The sequence below is a fragment of the Ranitomeya imitator genome, chromosome 3 (genome assembly GCF_032444005.1).
Source record: "Ranitomeya imitator isolate aRanImi1 chromosome 3, aRanImi1.pri, whole genome shotgun sequence".
Lineage (NCBI taxonomy): Eukaryota > Metazoa > Chordata > Amphibia > Anura > Dendrobatidae > Ranitomeya > Ranitomeya imitator.
The window spans coordinates 777,108,814-777,131,380 of record NC_091284.1 but is presented as its reverse complement, the minus strand read 5'-3'; the positions used below and the strand labels follow the sequence as shown (position 1 = coordinate 777,131,380).

Here is a 22,567-nt window from a genome sequence, read left to right as displayed (position 1 = left end):
GACTTCAAATGTGAGGTGGTCCCTAAAAAAAAAAAAAAAAAAAAAGGTTTTGTAAATTTTGCTGTAAAAATGAGAAATCGCTGGTCAAATTTTAACCCTTATTACTTCCTAGCTAAAAAAAAAATTTGGTTCCAAAATTGTGCTGATGTAAAGTATACATGTGGGTAATGTTATTTATTAACTATTTTGTGTCACTATTTTGTGTCACATAACTCTCTCGTTTAACAGAATAAAAATTCAAAATTTGAAAATTGCAAAATTTTCAAAATTTTAGCCAAATTTCCATTTTTTTCACAAATAAACGCAAAAATTATCGACCTAAATTTACCACTAACATGAAGCCCAATATGTCACGAATAAACAATCTCAGAACCGCTAGGATTCGTTGAAGCGTTCCTGAGTTATTACCTCATAAAGGGACACTGGTCAGAATGACAAAAAACGGCCAGGTCTTTAAGGTCAAAATAGGCTGGGTCATGAAGGGGTTAAAGGATACATGAAAACTTATTATTTTGTGATCACTATTCCCCAAGTGACCCCCAACCCTTATATTTGATATGCGGTCTGGCCTGTTGGTTAGTATTAGGTCTAGCAGTGCCCCCCTTCTTGTTGGGTCCTGAACCAGTTGTGAAAGGTAATTGTCTCTCATAGTTGTCAGACACCGATTACCTTTACTGGAACTGCAGGTTCCCGTTCCCCAATCTATTTCAGGGTAGTTGAAGTCCCCCATAATAATGACTTCTCCTTGAGTCGCAGCTTCATCTACCGTATATACTCGAGTATAAGCCATTCCCGAGTATAAGCCGACCCCCCTAATTTTGCCACAAAAAACTGGGAAAACTTATTGACTCGAGTATAAGCCTAGGGTGGGAAATGCAGCATTTACCGGTGAATTTCAAAAATAAAAATAGATCATTATTTCCCCATAGCTGTTTCATATACGGTGCTCTGCACCGTTCATTGTGCCCCATAGATGTGCCATATACGGTGCTCTGCACCGTTCACTGTGCCCCATAGATGTGCCATATACGGTGCTCTGCACCGTTCACTGTGCCCCATAGATGTGCCATATACGGTGCTCTGCACCGTTCACTGTGCCCCATAGATGTGCCATATACGGTGCTCCGCACCGTTCACTGTGCCCCATAGCTGTGCCATATATGGTGCTCCGCACCGTTCACTGTGCCCCATAGATGTGCCATATACGGTGCTCCGCACCGTTCACTGTGCCCCATAGATGTGCCATATACGGTGCTCTGCACCGTTCACTGTGCCCCATAGATGTGCCATTTACGGTGCCCTGCACCGTTCACTGTGCCCCATAGATGTGCCATATACGGTGCTCTGCACCGTTCACTGTGCCCCATAGATGTGCCATATACGGTGCTCCGCACCGTTCACTGTGCCCCATAGATGTGCCATTTACGGTGCCCTGCACCGTTCACTGTGCCCCATAGATGTGCCATATACGGTGCTCTGCACCGTTCACTGTGCCCCATAGATGTGCCATATACGGTGCTCTGCACCGTTCACTGTGCCCCATAGATGTGCCATATACGGTGCTCTGCACCGTTCATTGTGCCCCATAGATGTGCCATATACGGTGCTCTGCACCGTTCACTGTGCCCCATAGATGTGCCATATACGGTGCTCCGCACCGTTCACTGTGCCCCATAGATGTGCCATATACGGTGCTCTGCACCGTTCACTGTGCCCCATAGATGTGCCATATACGGTGCCCTGCACCGTTCACTGTGCCCCATAGATGTGCCATATACGGTGCTCTGCACCGTTCACTGTGCCCCATAGATGTGCCATATACGGTGCTCTGCACCGTTCACTGTGCCCCATAGATGTGCCATATACGGTGCTCTGCACCGTTCACTGTGCCCCATAGATGTGCCATATACGGTGCTCTGCACCGTTCACTGTGCCCCATAGATGTGCCATATACGGTGCTCTGCACCGTTCACTGTGCCCCATAGATGTGCCATATACGGTGCTCTGCACCGTTCACTGTGCCCCATAGATGTGCCATATACGGTGCTCTGCACCGTTCACTGTGCCCCATAGATGTGCCATATACGGTGCTCTGCACTGTTCACTGTGCCCCATAGATGCTCCACATAAATCTCTGCCGCCGCCGCCGCTGCTGCTGCTGCAATAAAAAAACAAAACACATACTCCCCTCCCTTGATTGCAGCTCCCGGCGTCTCGTTCCGGCGCCTCCATCTTCCCGGTGTCTCTGCTCTGACTGATCAGGCAGAGGGCGCCGCGCACACTATATGCGTCATCGCGCCCTCTGCCTGAACAGTCAGAGCGCAGACGCCGGGAAGATGGAGGCGCCGGCCGGGAAGATGGAGCGACGCTCGGCGGCTGGAACGAGGACAGGTGAATATGCTATACTTACCTAGTCCTGGCGATCCTCGCGCTGTCCCTCTGCCTGGTCTTCGGTGCCGCAGCTTCTTTCTCTATCAGCGGTCACCGGCACCGCTGATTAGAGGAATGAATAGGCGGCTCCACCCCTATGGGAGGTGGAGCCGCTTATTCATTTCTGTAATGAGCGGTCCCACGTGACCGCTGAAGAGAGGAAGAAGCTGCAGCGCCGAAGCCCGTGGGACGGCAGGGACAGCGCGAGGATCGCTGGGACTAGGTAAGTATGCCTCAGTGCCCTCACCCCCTCACCCGCCGACCCTGCCACCCACCTTGACTCGAGTATAAGCCGAGAGGGGCACTTTCAGCCCAAAATTTTGGGCTGAAAATCTCGGCTTATACTCGAGTATATACGGTATTTGCTTTGCGAGGATATTCTCCATTGCTTCCATTATTTTTGGAGATTTATAACAAACCCCTATCAGTAATTTATTATTTTTTCCCCCTCCCCTTATCTCCACCCACAGGGACTCTACATTTTCATTAGAGTCACCTATATTATCACGCTGGATGGGTTTTAAAGGGAACCTGTCACCCCCAAAATCGATGGTGAGGTAAGTTCACCGTCATCAGGGGCTTATCTACAGCATTCTGTAATGCTGTATAAAGCCCCCGATGTAACCTGAAAGAGGAGAAAAAGAGGTTAGATTATACTCGCCCAGTGGCGGACCCGCTGCGGTCCGGTCAAATGGGTGTCTCAGGTCCGCTCCGGCGCCTCCTATCTTCATTCCATGACGTCCTCTTCTGGTCTTCACGCTGCGGGCTTTGGCGCAGTCGTACTTTGTCTGCTCTGTTAAGGGCAGACAAAGTACTGCAGTGCGCAGGCGCCGGGTCTCTCTGACATTTCCGGCACCTGCGCACTGCAGAATATATATATTCTGTGTTCTTATGACTTATTCCAGAGAATCCACGATTTCTTAATATGTAAATGAGCTGTTAAGATGCTCTTCTGATCTACACGTGTCACTGGTAACACCCCATCATTTGTAATAAGCTCTGGAGGCAGATTCTCAGGGAGATCTTACATATTAAGAATATGTGGATTTCTCTGTAATAAGACATCGGATCGAAGATGTCAAGGTATCCTTTTTATTCAGCTTCCTATGATTTACATGACCATATAGACAGCTTAGGAGACTTGATCCTAATAACAGATTTCCTTTAAGGGGACCATAACCTATATTAACCCCTTAATCCCATATGACGTACTATCCTGTCGAGGTGACCTGGGGCTTAATTCCAAGTGACAGGATAGTACGTCATATGCTATCTGCCGTGCTCTCTGGGGGAGCGCGGCCGGGTGTCAGCTGACTATCGCAGCTGACATCCGGCACTATGTGCCAGGAGCAGTCACGGACCGCTCCTGGCACATTAACCCCCGGAACACTGCGATCAAACATGATTGCAGCGTTCCGGCAGCACAGGGAAGCATCTCATAGGGAGGGGGCTCCCTGCGGGCTTCCCTGAGACCCTTGGTACAAGGTGATGTGCTCACCTTGTACCGAGCGTCTCCTCCCTGCAGACCCCGGATCCAAAATGGCCGCGGAGCTACTTCCAGGTCCTGCAGGGAGGTGGCTTACAAGCGCCTGCTGAGAGCAGGCACCTGGAGCAGTGCCCGTCAGATCGCTGATCTGACACAGTGCTCTGCAAAGTGTCAGATCAGCGATCTGTCACTATATAGTGATGTCCCCCCTGGGACAATGTGATAATGTAAAAAAAAAATATTTAGATGTGTAAGAAAAAAAAAAAAATTCCTAAATATTAAGAAAAAAATTGTTCCCATAAATAAATTTCTTTATCTAAATAAAAGAACAACCAAAAGTACATATATTTAGTATCGCCTGTAACGACCCAACCTATAAAACTGTCCCACTAGTTAGCCCCTTCAGTGAACACCGTAAAAAAATTAAAAAAAGGCAAATAACGCTTTATCATACCACCGAACAAAAAGTGAAATAACATGCGATCAAAAAGACGGATATTAATAACCATGGTACCGCTGAAAACATCATCTTGTCCCGCAAAAAACGAGCTGCCATACAGCATCAACAGCGAAAAAAAAGTTATAGTCCTCAGAATAAAGCAATGCAAAAATAATTATTTTTTATATAAAATAGTTTTTATCGTATAAAAGCACCAAAACATAAAAAAGATATAAATGAGGTGTCACTGTAATCGTACTGACCCAAAGAATAAAACTGCTTTATCATTTTAACCACACGCAGAAAGGTATAAACGCCTCCCCCAAAAGAAATTCATGAATAGCTGGTTTTTGGTCATTCTGCCTCACAAAAATCTGAATAAAAAGTGATCAAAAAATGTCACATGCCCGAAAATGTTATCAATAAAAATTTCAACTCGTCCCGCAAAAAACAAGACCTCACATGACTCTGTGGACCAAAATATGGAAAAATTATAGCTCTCAAAATGTGGAGATGCAAAAACTATTTTTTGCAAAAAAAAGCGTCTTTAAGTGTGTGACAGCTGCCAATCATAAAAATCCGCTAATAACCTGCCCCCCCCTTCATGACCCCGCTTAGTTAGGGGAAAAATAATAATAATAAAAAAAAAATGTATTTATTTCCATTTTCCCATTAGGGTTAGTGCTTGGGTTAGGGCTTGGGCTGGGGCTAGGGTTGGGGTTGGGTTTGGGGCTAGGGTAAGGGCTACAGTTAGGGTTGGGGCTAAAGTTAGGGTTCGGATTACATTTACGTTTGGGATTAGGGTTAGGGGTGTGTCAGGGTTAGGGGTGTGTTTGCGTTAGGGTTTCAGTTACAATTGGGGGTTTCCACTGTTCAGGCACATCAGAGGCTCTCCAAACACGACATGGCGTCCGACCTCAATTCCAGCCAATTCTGCGTTGTAAAAAGTAAAACAGTGCTCCTTCCCTTCCAAGCTCTCCCGTGCGCCCAAATAGGGGTTTACCCCAACAAATGGGGGTATCGGCGTACTCCAGACAAATTGGACAACAACTTTTGGGGTCCAATTTCTTTTGTTACCCTTAAGAAGATAAAAATTTGAAGGGCTAGAAAAACATTTTTGTGGGAAATTTTTTTTTTTTGTTTTTCACGGCTCTGCGTTATAAACTGTAGTGAAACACTTGGGGGTTTAAAGTTCTCACAACACATCTAGATAAGTTCCTTAGGGGGTCTAGTTTCCAATATGGGGTCATTTGTGGGGGGTTTCTACTGTTTAGGTACATCAGGGGTACATCTATGTCTGCATTTCAAATGGCGCTCCTTCCCTTTCGAGCTCTGCCATGCGCACAAACGGTGGTTCCGCCCCCATATGGGGTATCAGTGTACTCAGGACAAATTGGACAACAACTTTTGGGGTCCAATTTCTCCTGTTACCTTTGGAAAAATGCAAAACTGGGGGCTAAAATATAATTTTTGTGAAAAATTAAAATGATTTTTTTATTTTCACGGCTCTGCGTTATAAACTGTAGTGAAACACTTGGGGGTTTAAAGCTCTCACAACACATCTAGAGAAGTTCCTTAGGGGGTCTATTTTCCAAAATGGTGTCACTTGTGGGGAGTTTCAATGTTTAGGCACATCAGGGGCTCTCCAAACGCGACATGGCGTCCCATCTTAATTCCAGTCAATTTTGCATTGAAAATTCAAATGTCGCTCCTTCCCTTCCATGCTCCCAAACAGTGGTTTACCCCCACATATGGGGTATCTGCGTACTCGGGACAAATTGTACAACAACTTTTGGGGTCCATTTTCTCCTGTTACCCTTGGTAAAATAAAACAAATTGGAGCTGAAAAAATTTTTTTGTGAAAAAAAGTTAAATGTTCATTTCTTTTTAAACATTCCAAAAATTCCTGTGAAGCACCAGAAGGGTTAATAAACTTCTTGAATATGGTTTTGAGCACCATGAGGGGTGCAGTTTTTAGAATGGAGTCACACTTGGGTATTTTCTATCATATAGACCCCTCAAAATGACTTCAAATGAGATGTGGTCCCTAAAATAAAATGGTGTTGTAAAAATGAGAAATTGCTGGTCAACTTTTAACCCTTATAACTCCCTAACAAAAAAAAATGTTGGTTCCAAAATTGTGCTGATGTAAAGTAGACATGTGGGAAATGTTACTTTAATCAGTATTTTGTGTGACATATCTCTGTGATTTAACCCCTTCCCGACCTTTGACGCCACGTAGGCGTCATGAAAGTCGGTGCCAATCCGACCCATGACGCCTATGTGGCGTCATGGAAAGATCGCGTCCCTGCAGGCCGGGTGAAAGGGTTAACTCCCATTTCACCCGATCTGCAGGGACAGGGGGAGTGGTAGTTTAGCCCAGGGGGGGTGGCTTCACCCCCTCGTGGCTACGATCGCTCTGATTGGCAGTTTCACTTTCAACAGCCAATCAGAGCGATTTGTAATATTTCACCTATTATAACTGGTGAAATATTACAATCCAGCCATGGCCGATGCTGAAATATCATCGGCCATGGCTGGAAATACTAATGTGCCCCCACCCCACCGATCGCCCCCCCCAGCCCCCCGATCTGGCCGGTACACTGCTCCGGCTCCCCTCCGTCCAGTGCTCCGCTCCCCCCGTGCTCCAATCACCCCCCCCGTGCTCCAATCACCCCCCCTGCACTCCGATCCACCCCCCGGTGCTCCGTTCCATCCCCCCGTGCTCCATTCCAGCCCCCCCGTGCTCCGTTCCACGCCCCCCGTGCTCCGTTCCACCCCTCCCGCGCTCCGATTCCCCCCCCCGTGCTCCGATCCCCCCCCCCCCCCGTGGTCCCTACCACCCCATCATACTTACCGATCCAGCCGGGGTCCCGTCCGTCTTCTCCCTGGGCGCCGCCATCTTCCAAAATGGCGGGCGCATGCGCAGTGCGCCCGCCGAATCTGCCGGCCGGCAGATTCGTTCCAAAGTGCATTTTGATCACTGAGATAGATTATATGTCAGTGATCAAAATAAAAAAAAATAATAAATGACCCCCCCCCCCCCCCTTGTAACCCCCATAGGTAGGGACAATAAAAAAATAAAGAATTTTTTTTGTTTCCACTAATGTTAGAATAGGGTTAGGGGTAGGGTTAGGGGTAGGGTTAGGGGTAGGGTTAGGGTTAGGGCTAGGGTTAGGGGTAGGGTTAGGGTTAGGGCTAGGGTTAGGGTTTCGGTATGTGCACACGTATTCTGGTCCTCTGCGGATTTTTCCGCTGCGGATTTGATAAATCCGCAGTGCTAAACCGCTGCGGATTTATGGCAGATTTACCGCGTTTTTTTCTGCGCATTTCACTGCGGTTTTACAACTGCGATTTTCTATTGGAGCAGTTGTAAAACCGCTGCGGAATCCGCACAAAGAAGTGACATGCTGCGGCATGTAAACCGCTGCGTTTCCGTGCAGTTTTTCCGCAGCATGTGTACAGCGATTTTTGTTTCCCGTAGGTTTACATTGAACTGTAAACTCATGGGAAACTGCTGCGGATCCGCAGCGTTTTCCGCAGAGTGTGCACATAACTTTAGAATTAGGCTATGTGCATACTGTGCGGATTTGGCTGCGGATTGGCCGCTGCGGATTCGCAGCAGTGTTCCATCAGGTTTACAGTACCATGTAAACATATGAAAAACCAAATCCGCTGTGCCCATGGTGCGGAAAATACCGCGCGGAAACGCTGCGTTGTATTTTCCGCAGCATGTCAATTCTTTGTGCGGATTCCGCAGCGTTTTACACCTGTTCCTCAATAGGAATCCGCAGGTGAAATCCGCACAAAAAACACTGGAAATCCGCGGAAAATCCGCAGGTAAAACGCAGTGCCTTTTACCCGCGGATTTTTCAAAAATGGTGCGGAAATATCTCACACGAATCCGCAACGTGGGCACATAGCCTTAGGGTTAGGGTTGGAATTAGGGTTGTGGTTAGGGTTGTGATTAGGGTTATGGCTACAGTTGGGATTAGGGTTAGGGGTGTGGGGGGGTTAGTGTTGGAGTTAGAATTGAGGGGTTACCACTGTTTAGGCACATCAGGGGTCTCCAAACGCAACATGGCGCCACCATTGATTCCAGCCAATCTCGTATTCAAAAAGTCAAATGGTGCTCCCTCACTTCCGAGCCCCGACGTGCGCCCAAACAGTGGTTTACCCCCACATATGGGGTACCAGCATACTCAAGACAAACTGCGCAACAATTACTGGGGTCCAATTTCTCCTGTTACCCTTGTGAATCTAAAAAAATGCTTGCTAAAACATAATTTTTGAGTAAAGAAAAATGATTTTTTATTTTCACGGCTCTGCGTTGTAAACGTCTGTGAAGCACTTGGGGGTTCAAAGTGCTCACCACATATCTAGATAAGTTCCTTGGGGGGTCTAGTTTCTAAAATGGGGTCACTTGTGGGGGTTTCTACTGTTTAGGCACACCAGGGGCTCTGCAAACGCAACGTGACACCCGCAGACCATTCCATCAAAGTCTGCATTTCAAAAGTCACTACTTCCCTTCTGAGCCCCGACGTGTGCCCAAACAGTGGTTTACCCCCACTCATGGGGTATCAGCGTACTCAGGAGAAACTGGACAACAACTTTTGGGGTCCAATTTCTCCTGTAACCCTTGGGAAAATAAAAAATTCTGGGCTAAATAATTATTTTTGAGGAAAGAAAACGTATTTATTATTTTCACGGCTCTGCATTATAAACTTCTATGAAGCACTTGGGGGTTCAAAGTGCTCACCACACATCTAGATAAGTTCCTTTCGGGGTCTAGTTTCCAAAATGGGGTCACTTGTGGGGGGGTTTCTACTGTTTAGGCACATCAGGGGCTCTGCAAACGCAACGTGACGCCCGCAGAGCATTCCATCAAAGTCTGCATTTCAAAACGTCACTACTTCACTTCCGAGCCCCGGCATGTGCCCAAACAGTGATTTACCCCCACATATGGGGTATCAGCGTACTCAGGAGAAACTGGACAACAACTTTTGGGGTCAAATTTCTCCTGTTACCTTTGGGAAAATAAAAAATTGCAGGCTAAAATATCATTTTTGAGAAAATAATTTTTTTTTTTTTCATGGCTCTGCGTTATAAACTTCTGTGAAGCACTTGGGGTTCAAAGTCCTCACCACACATCTAGATTAGTTCCTTTGGGGGTCTAGTTTCCAAAATGGTGTCATTTCTGGGGGATCTCCAATGTTTAGGCACACAGGGTCTCTCCAAACGTGACATGGTGTCCGCTAATGATTGGAGCTAATTTTCCATTTAAAAAGCCAAATGGCGTGCCATCCCTTCCGAGCCCTGCCGTGCGCCCAAACAGTGGTTTACCCCCACATATGGGGTATTAGCGTACTCGGGACAAACTGGACAACAATATTTGGGGTCCAATTTCTCCTATTATCCTTGGCAAAATAGGAAATTCCAGGCTAAAAAATCATTTTTGAGGAAAGAAAAATTATTTTTTATTTTCATGGCTCTGCGTTATAAACTTCTGTGAAGCACCTGGGGGTTTAAAGTGCTCAATATGCATCTAGATAAGTTCCTTGGGGGGTCTAGTTTCCAAAATGGGGTCACTTGTTCCATTCAAAAAGTCAAATGGCGCGCCTTCCCTTCCGAGCTCTGCCGAGTGCCCAAACAGTGGTTTACCCCCACATATGAGGTATCGACTTACTCGGGAGAAATTGCCCAACACATTTTAGGATCCATTTTATCCTACTGCCCATGTGAAAATGAAAAAATTGAGGCGAAAAGAATTTTTTTGTGAAAAAAAAGTACTTTTTCATTTTTACAGATCAATTTGTGAAGCACCTGAGGGTTTAAAGTGCTCACTAGGCATCTAAATAAGTTCCTTGGGGGGGTCTAGTTTCCAAAATGGGGTCACTTGTGGGGGAGCGCCAATGTTTAGGCACACAGGAGCTATCCAAACGCGACATGGTGTCCGCTAACGATGGAAATAATTTTTCATTCAAAAAGTCAAATGGCGCTCCTTCCCTTCCGAGCCTTACTATGTGCCCAAACAGTGGTTTACCCCCACATGTGAGGTATTGGTGTACTCAGGAGAAATTGCCCAACACATTTTAGGATCCATTTTATCCTGTTGCCCATGTGAAAATGAAAAAATTGAGGCGAAAAGAATTTTTTTGTGGAAAAAAAAGTACTTTTTCATTTTTACGGATCAATTTGTGAAGCACCTGGGGGTTCAAAGTGCTCACTATGCATCTAGATAAGTTCCTTGGGGCGTCTAGTTTCCAAAATGGGGTCACTTGTGGGGGAGCTCCAATTTTTAGGCACACGGGGGCTCTCCAAACGTGACATGGTGTCCGCTAAAGAGTGGAGCCAATTTTTGATTCAAAAAGTCAAATGGCGCTCCTTCCCTTCCAAGCCCTGCCGTGCGCCCAAACAGTGGTTTACCCCCACATATGAGGTATCAGCGTACTCAGGACAAATTGGACAACAACTTTCGTGGTTCAGTTTCTCCTTTTACCATTGGGAAAATAAAAAAATTGTTGCTAAAAGATAATTTTTGTGACTAAAAAGTTAAATGTTCATTTTTTCCTTCCATGTTGCTTCTGCTGCTGTGAAGCACCTGAAGGGTTAATAAACTTCTTGAATGTGGTTTTGAGTACCTTGAGGGGTGCAGTTTTTAGAATGGTGTTACTTTTGGGTATTTTCAGCCATATAGACCCCTCAAACTGACTTCAAATGTGAGGTGGTCCCTAAAAAAAATGGTTTTGTAAATTTCGTTGTAAAAATGAGAAATCGCTGGTCAAATTTTAACCCTTATAACTTCCTAACAAAAAAAAATTTTGTTTCCAAAATTGTGCTGATGTAAAGTAAACATGTGGGAAATGTTATTTATTAACTATTTTGTCACATATCTCTCTGGTTTAACAGAATAAAAATTCAAAATGTGAAAATTGCGAAATTTTCAAAATTTTCGCCAAATTTCCGTTTTTATCACAAACGCAGAATTTATTGACCTAAATTTACCACTAACATGAAGCCCAATATGTCACGAAAAAACAATCTCAGAACCGCTAGGATCCGTTGAAGCGTTCCTGAGTTATTACCTCATAAAGGGACACTGGTCAGAATTGCAAAAAACGGCAAGGTCTTTAAGGTCAAAATAGGCTGGGTCATGAAGGGGTTAAGGGCATAAAAATTAAAATTTGGAAAAATTCGAAATTATCAAGATTTTCGCCATATTTCCGTTTTTTTCACAAATAAACGCAGGTAATATCAAAGAAATTTTAGCACGATCATGAAGCCCAATATGTCACGAGAAAACAATGTCAGAATCATCAGAATCCGTTGAAGCGTTCCAGAGTTATAACCTCATAAAGGGACAGTGGTCAGAATGGTAAAAATTGGCCCGGTCATTAACGTGCAAACCACCCTTGGGGCTTAAGGGGTTAAAAAAAGTCGTAGTTTTACCTAGAATTTTACCCTAGAAGTGTTGCTGAATCGGTGGCTCATGTGTTTTATGTTTACACATCATCTCTCAGTAATCGGCGTGGAGAGAGGCTGCCGCGTGGTTCTTGTGTGTGTAGTGATTGATGTCTCCACTCTCGCTGATCGGTCCCTATGAAGGAGCAGCTGAGCCGCCTTTGTTAGCGCTAACCTTTTGTGAAGTTTATTTTGGGGAATAATGCTACTGGGCTCGTGCCAGGAGATTAAAGAAGACAATCCGCCCGAGAACAAGAGGAGGCTGCCCGGCCAGGGAATGCCGCCCTGAGTATGAGGTGCTTACATGGACGACTCTCGTACTGCTGTCTTCACCTCGCACTGGAGAATTGATTATGTCGTCGTATAACCCATTTGTTTTCTTATCATGGGCAAATGTCTTTTGTATTCTTAAAATCTTACACCGTAGGTTGCATGCACACACAAACCTTTTTTATTTTTTTTAGACCTCCACATTGCAGAAGTGTGTGCGGTGGAGAATCTAAAATCCGTAGCGTCTATTCTTCATGTGCATTTCACCCTTTACAATACAGATATGCTCCACATCTATGGAGCCGCCAGCAAAGATTTCAGATTAGGCGGATTTTAAACTCTACTGCTCGTCTGTTTCATGTAGCAACACGTTTGATGACATTTGAAGAGTTTCCTCTACTTTGCTGGTACTGTTTCCCAATGCGGATTTTCTGTACACGATCTACTCTACATATACCTGCAGCCTTCGGGGACATCCACACGGGATTTAGGGCATGTGGACATGAAGTTTTTCCAACTTCTAAGCATTTCAAGGAGGAAACAGGTAAAGCAAAATGCAACTTTTTTTCCTAAGACGTTTTTATTAATATACCGTAAATCTATTCTGACTTTCACTGCTGTAGAACAGTCAGGTCACTTCTCTTAACCACTTAACTGTTTTTACTGGAGGATGGTGCCGTGGTCACATGAGACCCAACGTTTACCTTTTTGGCAACCAAGGTAAGCGTTATGTCTTCCACCAAACCACAGCTTATCACCCCAAGAACACCATCCCCACAGTGAAACATAGTGGTGACAGCATCATGGAATGGGGGGGATGTTCTTCGGCAGTAAGGACAGGGAAAATGGTCTGAGTTGAGGGGGAGGTGGATGGTGCGAAATACAGGGATATTCTTGAGCAAAGCGTGTTTTAGTGATTTGAGACTGGGACATAGGGTCACCGTTCAACAAGACAATGACTCAAAGCATTCTGCTAAAGCAACACTCGAGTGGTTTAGGGGGAAAAGTGTAAATTTGTGGAGTGGCCTAGTCAAAGCCCGGACCTTAATCCAGTTGAGAATCTGTGGTCAGAGGTGAAGATTGCTGTTCACCAGAGGAAACCTTCTAACTTGAAGGAACTGGAGTAGTTTTGCCTTTAGGAATGGGAACAAATCCCAGTGGAAAGTTCAGAGACTTATCCAGACTTTTTCCACCTGTAATTGTCACAAAAGTAGGCTCTACATGGTACTGACTTTAGGGGGTGAATAGTTATGAACACTGAAGTTTTCAGTTAATTTGTCCTATTTGTTTGCTTCACAATAAAAGAAAACCAAATGTTCCCAGATGTAGGCATGTACTTTCCAGGAACTGATGCAAACCAAACAAAACGGTGTAATTCCAGCGTGTGATGTAGCCAAACATGGAAAATGCCGAGGGGGTGAATACTTTTGCAAGCCACTGTACATTCTGCTGGAATTAGGGCGATTACTACTTGTAAAGGAAAAGTTGTGGCTGCAATGAAGTCCTCTTGAATTGTATCTGGATTGTTAAGTGCGTATCAATGCTGCATTTTTTTTTTCTTCTTCCCCTCCAGTGAAACCTGCTGGAGGCTAATCCCCCTCTGTCATAGTCGCTAATACCTCTTTAATGAGGGTACATCAGCACGCTGCATCTGCTGTTTGAGTGTTCTTGAGAGTAAATTATTCCATTGACCTTTCATCCCATAACCCCGGTGCCGTTCTTGTTTCACTTGCACTGTTGCCCACTCGGGTTCCCCTGCTGACCTCCACACAGCTGCTCCTCCACCGGCCACATCCTCCTCACCAGACCCTTTTTAAGAGTTACAAGCATTTGTATGAAGTGACTTGTTCTTAATGAATGATCAACGATGATGAAAGATCACTCAGTTGTGTTGGTGAAACACCCAAGTGCTATCGCACGGTATTTGTGTGTGCGTAAACGGCAGTACAACAGAGGGGGGGGGGGGGGGGGAAATAAAATTAACAGGGATTAAGAGGTTAAATATGATGGGTTTTTTTTTTTTTGCAGTTTTATTTTTTCATGCTTTCATTAAACAGCTGTTTCGTCTTCAGGAGCTCACTTCTTCCCGACTTCCTGCTTGGTCCTGCAGGTCTGCCGGTGCCCTCCGCATCATTCGAGGAGCACAGAGATCCAGCGAATATCACCCGCCAGCTCTAAAGCTCCTTACCAAGGCAACCGGCCACCTTTTGATAGACTGCAGAGGTGGCTGGTAATCTAGGCAACTATCCGTGATTTAAACTTACTGTTCTTGAAAACTGATGTAATTTTTACGAGTTTTTTTTTTTTACGCTTTGAAAAGTCACCTACCATATTCATAAAGAGGACACGGCCTATGGTTTCATATTACTGTTGGCCTGTAGCATCCGTCCATTGTTGTAGCATCTTCCCTGAAACAACTTGAACCCATTCTTCTGCCCTCGTCAGTGGTAGACGAGGTGTGGTCAGCACTATCGGTGTTATTTGGACCCATAAGTGGTGGAGACCAAGTTCTAGTATTCGATCAGAAGAGAAACCACCGCGCGCACCAGTTGGTTAAATTTGTTGCACTCCTGAAATATCAGCATTTCGTACGTAAAGCAAAGCTTTCCGATCCCCTCTGGACCTTGATCACCGGTGGGCATACGTAGAATTGTTGACCCAAGCATTATCCTATCGTAGTTGTAGTTTTGCAACCACTGGAAAGCCATAGGATGGGGAATACGGACTCTGAGAAAAGGATCAGGCAGTTTAATTTCAACATGCCCCATCCTACTGTTTTACTATGGAGATAAAGGTGTCGAAACGCTGTTTTCTTAATCTTCCCCATGTGCCACACATGCATACCTAACCCATCAAGCAACCGTAGAAAGCTGGGAGAAAAGTATATGGCCAGACTTGCTCCTTCAAGTACTACTACTGTTAAGTCTGACTTGACTGTTTCAATTTTTTTCCCTCCCCTCAACCATTTTTGGTAATCAAATGAAAATTACATTTCTTAATTTCTTGGTACAATCCAGATTATGTAGAGGTCTTTTACCTGCATGTTCTTCTAGTCGTTTCTTGCCTTACCCGTTCTCTGGTTTCTTCCTGGCTTTTCTTCCCCATGTGTCCCATTACTCGTCATGAGCTCAGATAAGGTGTTACCTAAGCATGCTCATGTGCTAATACAGTATCTTCGGCGTGCTCGGTTACTATGTTCGAGTCCTTGCAGCTGCATGTCTCGGGGCTTTTCAACAGCCACAACACATACAGGGACTGCCTGTCGGACAGCCGCAAGACATGCAGCCGCGGGGACTCAAGCGTATTTTTCGAGCACGCCGAAGACAATAGATTAGTACACGAGCATGCTTAGATAACACCTTATCCGATCACTCTCTCTCATCACTAGTCAGAACGTCAATTTACGCCGTGTATGTTACAACATTTTATTGTTGGCTCGTTCTGATAAATGAAGATGCATTTTTATTCGTTTCATGTGTTTTGTTTTTGTGCTATTGGATGATTTACTTTATTTTTTGTTGGTCGAGCAAAAGTTCTTTTTTTTTTTTTTTCCTTAGAATTTTCACCAGTTCTCTACTGTTCTCTTGCGATCACGATGCTACTTGTGAATAGGGATGGATACAAATGACTATAATAAGTCTCGCAAGAGCCCAAAATTGGATCCGATCTTGTTCTAGGTCTAAAATCTATTTGCAAGCGATAGAACTCCCTTTTTTTCTTCTTTCTTTTGATTCCTTTATATACCCGGCCTAAATATTGCTATAACCCCGATTCTTTCATTATCGTGTTTTTTTTATATTTTTTTTATTTTAAACAGTATATAGATATATGGTCGGATACGATGATATACATTGATCTTTGTTTCCTCAGCTGTCTAAAAAAAATAAAATAAAAAAGACGCGAATGAGAGAGGTCATGCTTATTTAAAGGGCCATGCTTTTAATAAGTGTCATGGGGGAGCGGACTGATGAGCCTGATGTGACCGCTCGGAGAGCCTGCGTTTCATGTAATTAGTGCGGTCACGATTGCGTCCTGTCATCATGTTTTCGCCGCTTCTCCTGTTTACAGTTGACATTAACCCCCTGAAAAGGGGTGAAATAGCTGCCATTGTTGCGGAGCGGCATTGTCGCTGTGAGGACGGCGGTGACACACTCTCCCTATTCAGGCCTGATGTTAGGTATGGGCCGGCTACAGGGATTAGGCTCGGCGCGTGCTAGCTAAGATAACAAGCGCCTGTGAGGTCAAGGTACTGACATGAGAGGCATTTATGTGTAGGGATGCGCCAGTTGGTGGCATCGGGGCTTCACTCTCAGCTGTCGTATGAGCCGGCATAAATAGGATCCTCGCAGCTTTAATCTTTTGCTGTAGTGAGGTATGGGATATGGTTCTGTCTACTGACTGTGCGCATCCCCCTGGGGGTCGGGGAACATTTTCTTATCGGCCCTCATCTTCATTCTCTTCTATAATCCTTTTTTTTCTTTCTTTGGTTAACGTGGATCATTAACTACGTAATTTCCATTTTTTTTTACAAATTGGTTAAGCCTAATTTTGCTTTAAAGGGAATTTGTCAGCTGTTTTTTCCTGTGTAATCTGATAGCGGCATGATGTAGGGGCAGAGAGCCTGATTCCAGCGATATATCACTTACTAGGCTGTTTGGTGTGATTTTTTTTTTTTATTATTATAAAAATCACTTATCAGCAGGAGATTATCACAGGAGGACTAGTAAACTTGCTTCGGTAGTCCTCCATATTCATGAGCTCAGCATAACCCCGCCCTCCCACCACTGATTGGCAGCTTTCTGTGTGCACTGTATATATGTAGTCACTAGCAGGTTATCTGCGCTGCTGATGATTCCAGTAAGAAGTCATCCGATGACTTGGAAACACGTTGACCTTAAACCACAATCCTCAGCCACGCAGATGACCCGCTATGTGATCTTTACTACGTGATTATCCTTTTGTGGGTTGATGACATTTTTTATAAAATCCCTGTTTTCTCTGCTGTAGATGTAGCAGTGCTGAGCTGCGTATAACCCCGCCCACACACCTGATTGGCAGACAATGTACAGTGTACACAGGAAGCTGCCAATCGGTGAGGAGGGCGGGGGTTACACAGATTAGCTTGCGCTACTAGTACTGTAGTGATTATCTCCTGCTGATAAAACACTGTATGAAGCTACAGCAAATTGCTAATCATGTGGCACATCCCTGAAATCGGTGACTCTTGCCCTATATTATGCCGCTCTCAGAATAAATGGCAATGCTGACCAATTCCCTCTAAAGGGATTGTGAGGGCACAAGATGGTGATCTATCCTTAAAGGGAACCTGTCACCCCCCCCCAGGCGTTTGTAACTAAAAGAGCCACCTTGTGCTGCACTAATGCTGCATTCTGTCCAGGTGGCTCTTTTAGTTCGGGTCCCTGCCAACGCTGCAATAATCGCTTTTATAATGTGCCCCTCATACCTGAATTTGTCAGGGGGGCAGGCCTCCCAGCCGTCACTCAGGGCACCTGGGCGCCGCCTCCATTTCCTTCATGAACGTCCCCGGCACCTGCGCTGTGAGGTTTTTTTTTTTTCTCGGGCATGCGCTGCCCTTCGAACTTACAGCGCAGGCGCCGGGGACGTTCATGACTTCCTGTTAGTTCAGGGGAAAAAAACACATGTACATTAGCCCCAATGGTCAGAACCCGGCCATATCTTTTGTATTGAAGCATCCAATGAGCGTGTGCAGAGGTCACTGTGAAGGGACACGGAGCTGTGACATCGCCTATTGTAATTGATGGATCCGGTGTGATCAGCTGTGTATAGAGGAGTCACCGGTCAATGTAATCCTGCCTCTGATGATAATGAGCCTGCTGAAACCTCTTCCAGAAAGTATGAGACTAAAAGAGCCCCAGTAGCCAATGTAACAATTGCAAATTTACAATTTTTTTTTTTTTTTTTTTAAATAAAAGATTGTAAAATTTAAAAAAATCCCTTTCACATTTTTTTTTTCATCAATACATTTAGTACAAAAAAAGCCTGATTTAAACTGCAGGTCATTTTCTGATGATATGCAATAGAAATTTGGTGGCGCAAAATATCCGTATGTTACAACGTCCCTGCAGCGACACCAACAAACCTCCACAAATAGTTTGTGAAAAATAAATACTAAAAAACAACGTATACACCTAAATGTATACAGGTACGCGCTGGGTAATAACAATAATAAGATAACCAATGTACCACACTAGACTAGTGCAACAAGGGTAATATGCTGGAAGAGTAAAACGAAGTAACGCTATAGCGTAAATGATAGTCCACTTAAAGAGTCCAAAAATATACAAATATGTATGTGCGTCTTCCTACCTCCAATACTGGGTCCTCAATATGCAGCAGTGTTGAGGTATTGCCAAGGTATTGCCGAAGTGGTTCCAGAAGGTCTCCCAATGTCGTCCCGAACAGCAGGGAAAAGTCCAAGACAAGTGGCTGCTCCGGCCGGTAGCAGCCACCTAAAGCCGCTCTCCGGGTGGGAGCGTGGTCTGGTAAAGCCGAACGCCGCCGCGTATAGTGAAAGCGGTGCGCAGGACCTTCGTGACGTAACCAGTCACGTGACCGCCTCCCCGAACCCGAGAGTGAGGAAAAAATACGGAGTGCAGAGTGATCAATCTTACCGACGCGTTTCGGAGATGGCTATCTCCTTCTTCAGGGACTTTTCCCTGCTGTTCGGGACGACATTGGGAGACCTTCTGGAACCACTTCGGCAATACCTCGGCAATACCTCAACGCTGCTGCATATTGAGGACCCAGTATTGGAGGTAGGAAGACGCACATACATATTTGTATATTTTTGGACTCTTTAAGTGGACTATCATTTACGCTATAGCGTTACTTCGTTTTACTCTTCCAGCATATTACCCTTGTTGCACTAGTCTAGTGTGGTACATTGGTTATCTTATTATTGTTATTACCCAGCGCGTACCTGTATACATTTAGGTGTATACGTTGTTTTTTAGCATTTTCTGATGATGGCCAAGCTGCATTCAAGGCAATAAATCACACGCTCCTTGCATTGAAGTGTATGGGGATACAGTGATGTCATGACCAAAAAATTAGGTTCTTTTTTTATTTTAATTTTATTTTTTTAATTTGTAACCGCAGCGTCCAACAAAATGGATGGGATTTATAGAAACCTCATGGCCACTGTGCTTCTTTTTTGCTCGGCGTGAACTGAACTATAGATCATGTTATAGAGCAGGGGCGCGGAGCAGACCGATCTCTAGTTTTCCGAGAGAAGATTCCGTATAACTTGTGTTTTATTCATTTAAACCTCTGCTTTGTGGGATTTTCAGTCGCACAGATACACTGCGTATGTGCCGCAATGGGCGTCTGAGGACCAAGACTGTGGATACTTAATCCCCTCTCCACATTGTTGAGATCGGTGTACAGCACCCTCCCACTTGTGTTCAATTTGTCATTTTAGGAATAAACTTTTTTTTTTTATGATTTGAAATGTATTTCTAAACTTTTAAAGTAAATAGGAATTGTATTTATTTTTTAAATGTTGGAAGGCGCAGCTGTTGGACACGACTCTTCTGCGGCTGATGTTTGCCATGGAAGGTGGTCATTATGCCGAGAGCTTGTACTATTTCTCTCTCCTGCTCACCTGGCACTTTGGGCCAAGAGGTTGCGTTATAAGGGAACGTGTCTCGGCGTCAGTGTGTGTAGATGTGCGGTGGGTATTCTGCAGCGGGTCAGATGCTTTTGGTCTGGATGCTGGAACACACACCGAGCTCTGCTGTACAGTAGCAGTGTGTGCCAACACTGTGCCGCGCTAATGACCCGGCTCGCTTACACTGACTGATTGTTTGGCATTCTTCTGGAGGAGCTCTGATAATGTACAAATAACAGAATTGTCCCATTATTCACATTCCCACCGACACTTCTGCTGTAATTTACCCCACAAATCTTCCTCCTGTTCTGTGAGAACTCTAATTAATTCTGTCTGAGACCTCTAATTACTGGACCCTCCGGACTGCTCTTCTGGCATGTGATTTATAGTTTATTCAAGATTTATTTTTTACATTCCAATAGTAACTACAAGAGACACAAAACTGTGATTTTTTATTTTTTTTTTATTTTTTATTTTTTTTAATTTATTTTAATTCTTGGGCTATGTTCACACGTTGCTCTTTTTGCAGTTTTTTTATTATGAAAATTTTCAGCAGCATTTTACAAAGTCTGAGAATTCAGAAATCTCATGCACACACCTTATTTTTTTTCCCTGACTTTTGTTCAGAGCTTGTTTTTTTTTTTTTTTTTTTTTTTTTTAATAAAATGCAGCATGTCGCTTCTTTCAGCGTTTTTGCAGCATTTTTTGCACTATCCAATGAGTGAAAAACGCTGCAAAAGCGCAGGTATCTGCTTTTGCTGCATTTTTTTGTGTCAAAACCTGCTGAAGTTGAATCACAATTTTTTTATGTACTAAAGTTTCAGCATGCACAAGAGACTAATGTACACTGACAAATAACAGCAATAAAAAGGCAGCAAAAACTAAGCAAAATCTGCTTTTTGAAAGCCGCTTAAACACTGCTTTAACTTTGCATAAATTAAAACTCAGCTTGTGAACATGGCCTTTAGGGAATCCCCCCTTACTACATTTATGCCTTTTTTTTTTTTTTTAGGCTGCTTTTATTTATTATTATTATTTTTTTAACATGTGATCTTTTGAGACTTTTAAGGCCATGTTTACACGTTGCATTTTTGCTGAGTTTATTTCTGCAGGCAAAACCTGCTCTCTTGGCAGTAAAGAAGCTGCTTACAAAAAGCAAGTTTTTGGCTTTGTTTTTTTGGTCTCTTGAGCACGCTGATAAAGTTTAGTACCCCCTCCCTCCAAAAAAGTGATGCAACTTCCTTAGATTTTTGCACCAAAAACGCAGCAAAATCTGACACCTGCTGTATTTTGCTGCCTTTTTGCACTTACTCATTACTTTCTATGGCTGAAAAACTCTGCAAAAACGCTGAAAGTGACATGCTGCGGTTTTCAAAAACGCAGCAGTTTTCCAATTCCATCAAGAAAAAAACAAACAAACAATGTGTGTGCAGGAGATTCCTGAAATCTCATAGCATTTGCTGGTAGTGTAAAACGCAGCTTAAAATGTGCATAAAAAGCAGCAAAAACCCAACATGTGAACACGGCCTTGGAAATGCGTGATTGGTGATGTTAAGCGTATGTGCCCACGTTCAGGAATTTTCGTGTTTTTTCGCAATAAAAACACTATAAAAACGCATACATTATGCATCCTATCATTTAGAATGCATTCCGCATTTTTTGTGAAAATGTTGCGTTTTTTTCCGCAAAAAAAAAAAACGCATTCTGGAAAAAGAAGCAACATGTTCATTATTTTTGCGGATTTCCCATTGTTTTGGAGTGTCTGGGGAAAAAACGCATAAAATCCGCAAAAAAAAACGCATGCAGAATTCCTGCAGAAAACCTCAGGTCTATCTCGGGAAAATTCTGCATGCATTCCAGACGTGTGCACATACCCTAAAAACATTGCCGAAGATGCAGTAGACCTTTTTTTTAAAATCTTTTTTCCTTTGTGGGTTTTTGCCATCTGTTATAAGCAACTTATAAATCAGTGTATTGCATCTTTAAAATATTTGGCAAAACTTTTTTTTTTCTCTCGACACGCAAAAAAAAAAAAAGGAAAACACGTTTTTTTTTTAAATGTCTTTTTATGTCTAATCTGTTTATTTTAGACTTTTCATGAATAAGGATTCCCCCTCCTATTAATGAGTGGACTGTAGTCTCAAAATATTTAGAAAATGCCTCCAATTAGACATGTAGTATAGTTCTTCTGATTCGCTATGTCGCATACCGTGTACAGGGCATTGCGGTAGTTTGGGTATCAACTGTCACTTTGAGTGGTCGTAACCATGGATATCTAAGCTACTGCAATGTCTTGCGCATGGTAAGCGACATGGCTAATCAGAAGAACTATACTACAGTTTTAATTGGAGACATTTAATATTATTACACCTACTACATATTGGGATAGGATGTCGTAGATGGGAATACCCCTTTAGTTCCAGCACGGCTATCAGTAGGTGGTCGGTGATGGCTAATCCCATACAAATGAGTGCATATTCCAACCACATTACCCCTGACGGCGTTGTGTCAGGGCCCTGTTCTCGAGGTAAATGCCGTCGTATTGGTGGGACCTACATCGACTATACATTTCTGGCATAAATTGGGAGTGCCCCTTGGGTAAATCCTTGGGGCGCTGACCTACAGCGATGCCTGGCTGTGCGGCCCCAGATCTCCCCATCGTGCATGTACAGAAGGATAATCTTTCTCGGCACATAATCGCTTTTCACGCATGGTGACATACTTGTGTGAACATGGCTTCAGTACGACCTCCTTCTAATTAATGAGCTTGATTGAGTTTTGCAGTCCAGTGGAACAGCTGCTGACCCTGTAGCGGTTGATTTTGGGGGTC

At 44.0% G+C, this 22,567-nt stretch overlaps 1 protein-coding gene across 1 annotated transcript in view; it reads left to right on the top strand.

The window, feature by feature from the left end:
• XPO4 (exportin 4) overlaps positions 1–22,567 on the top strand; it is a 151,153-nt gene that overhangs the window by 66,461 nt on the left and 62,125 nt on the right. The window lies entirely within an intron of this gene.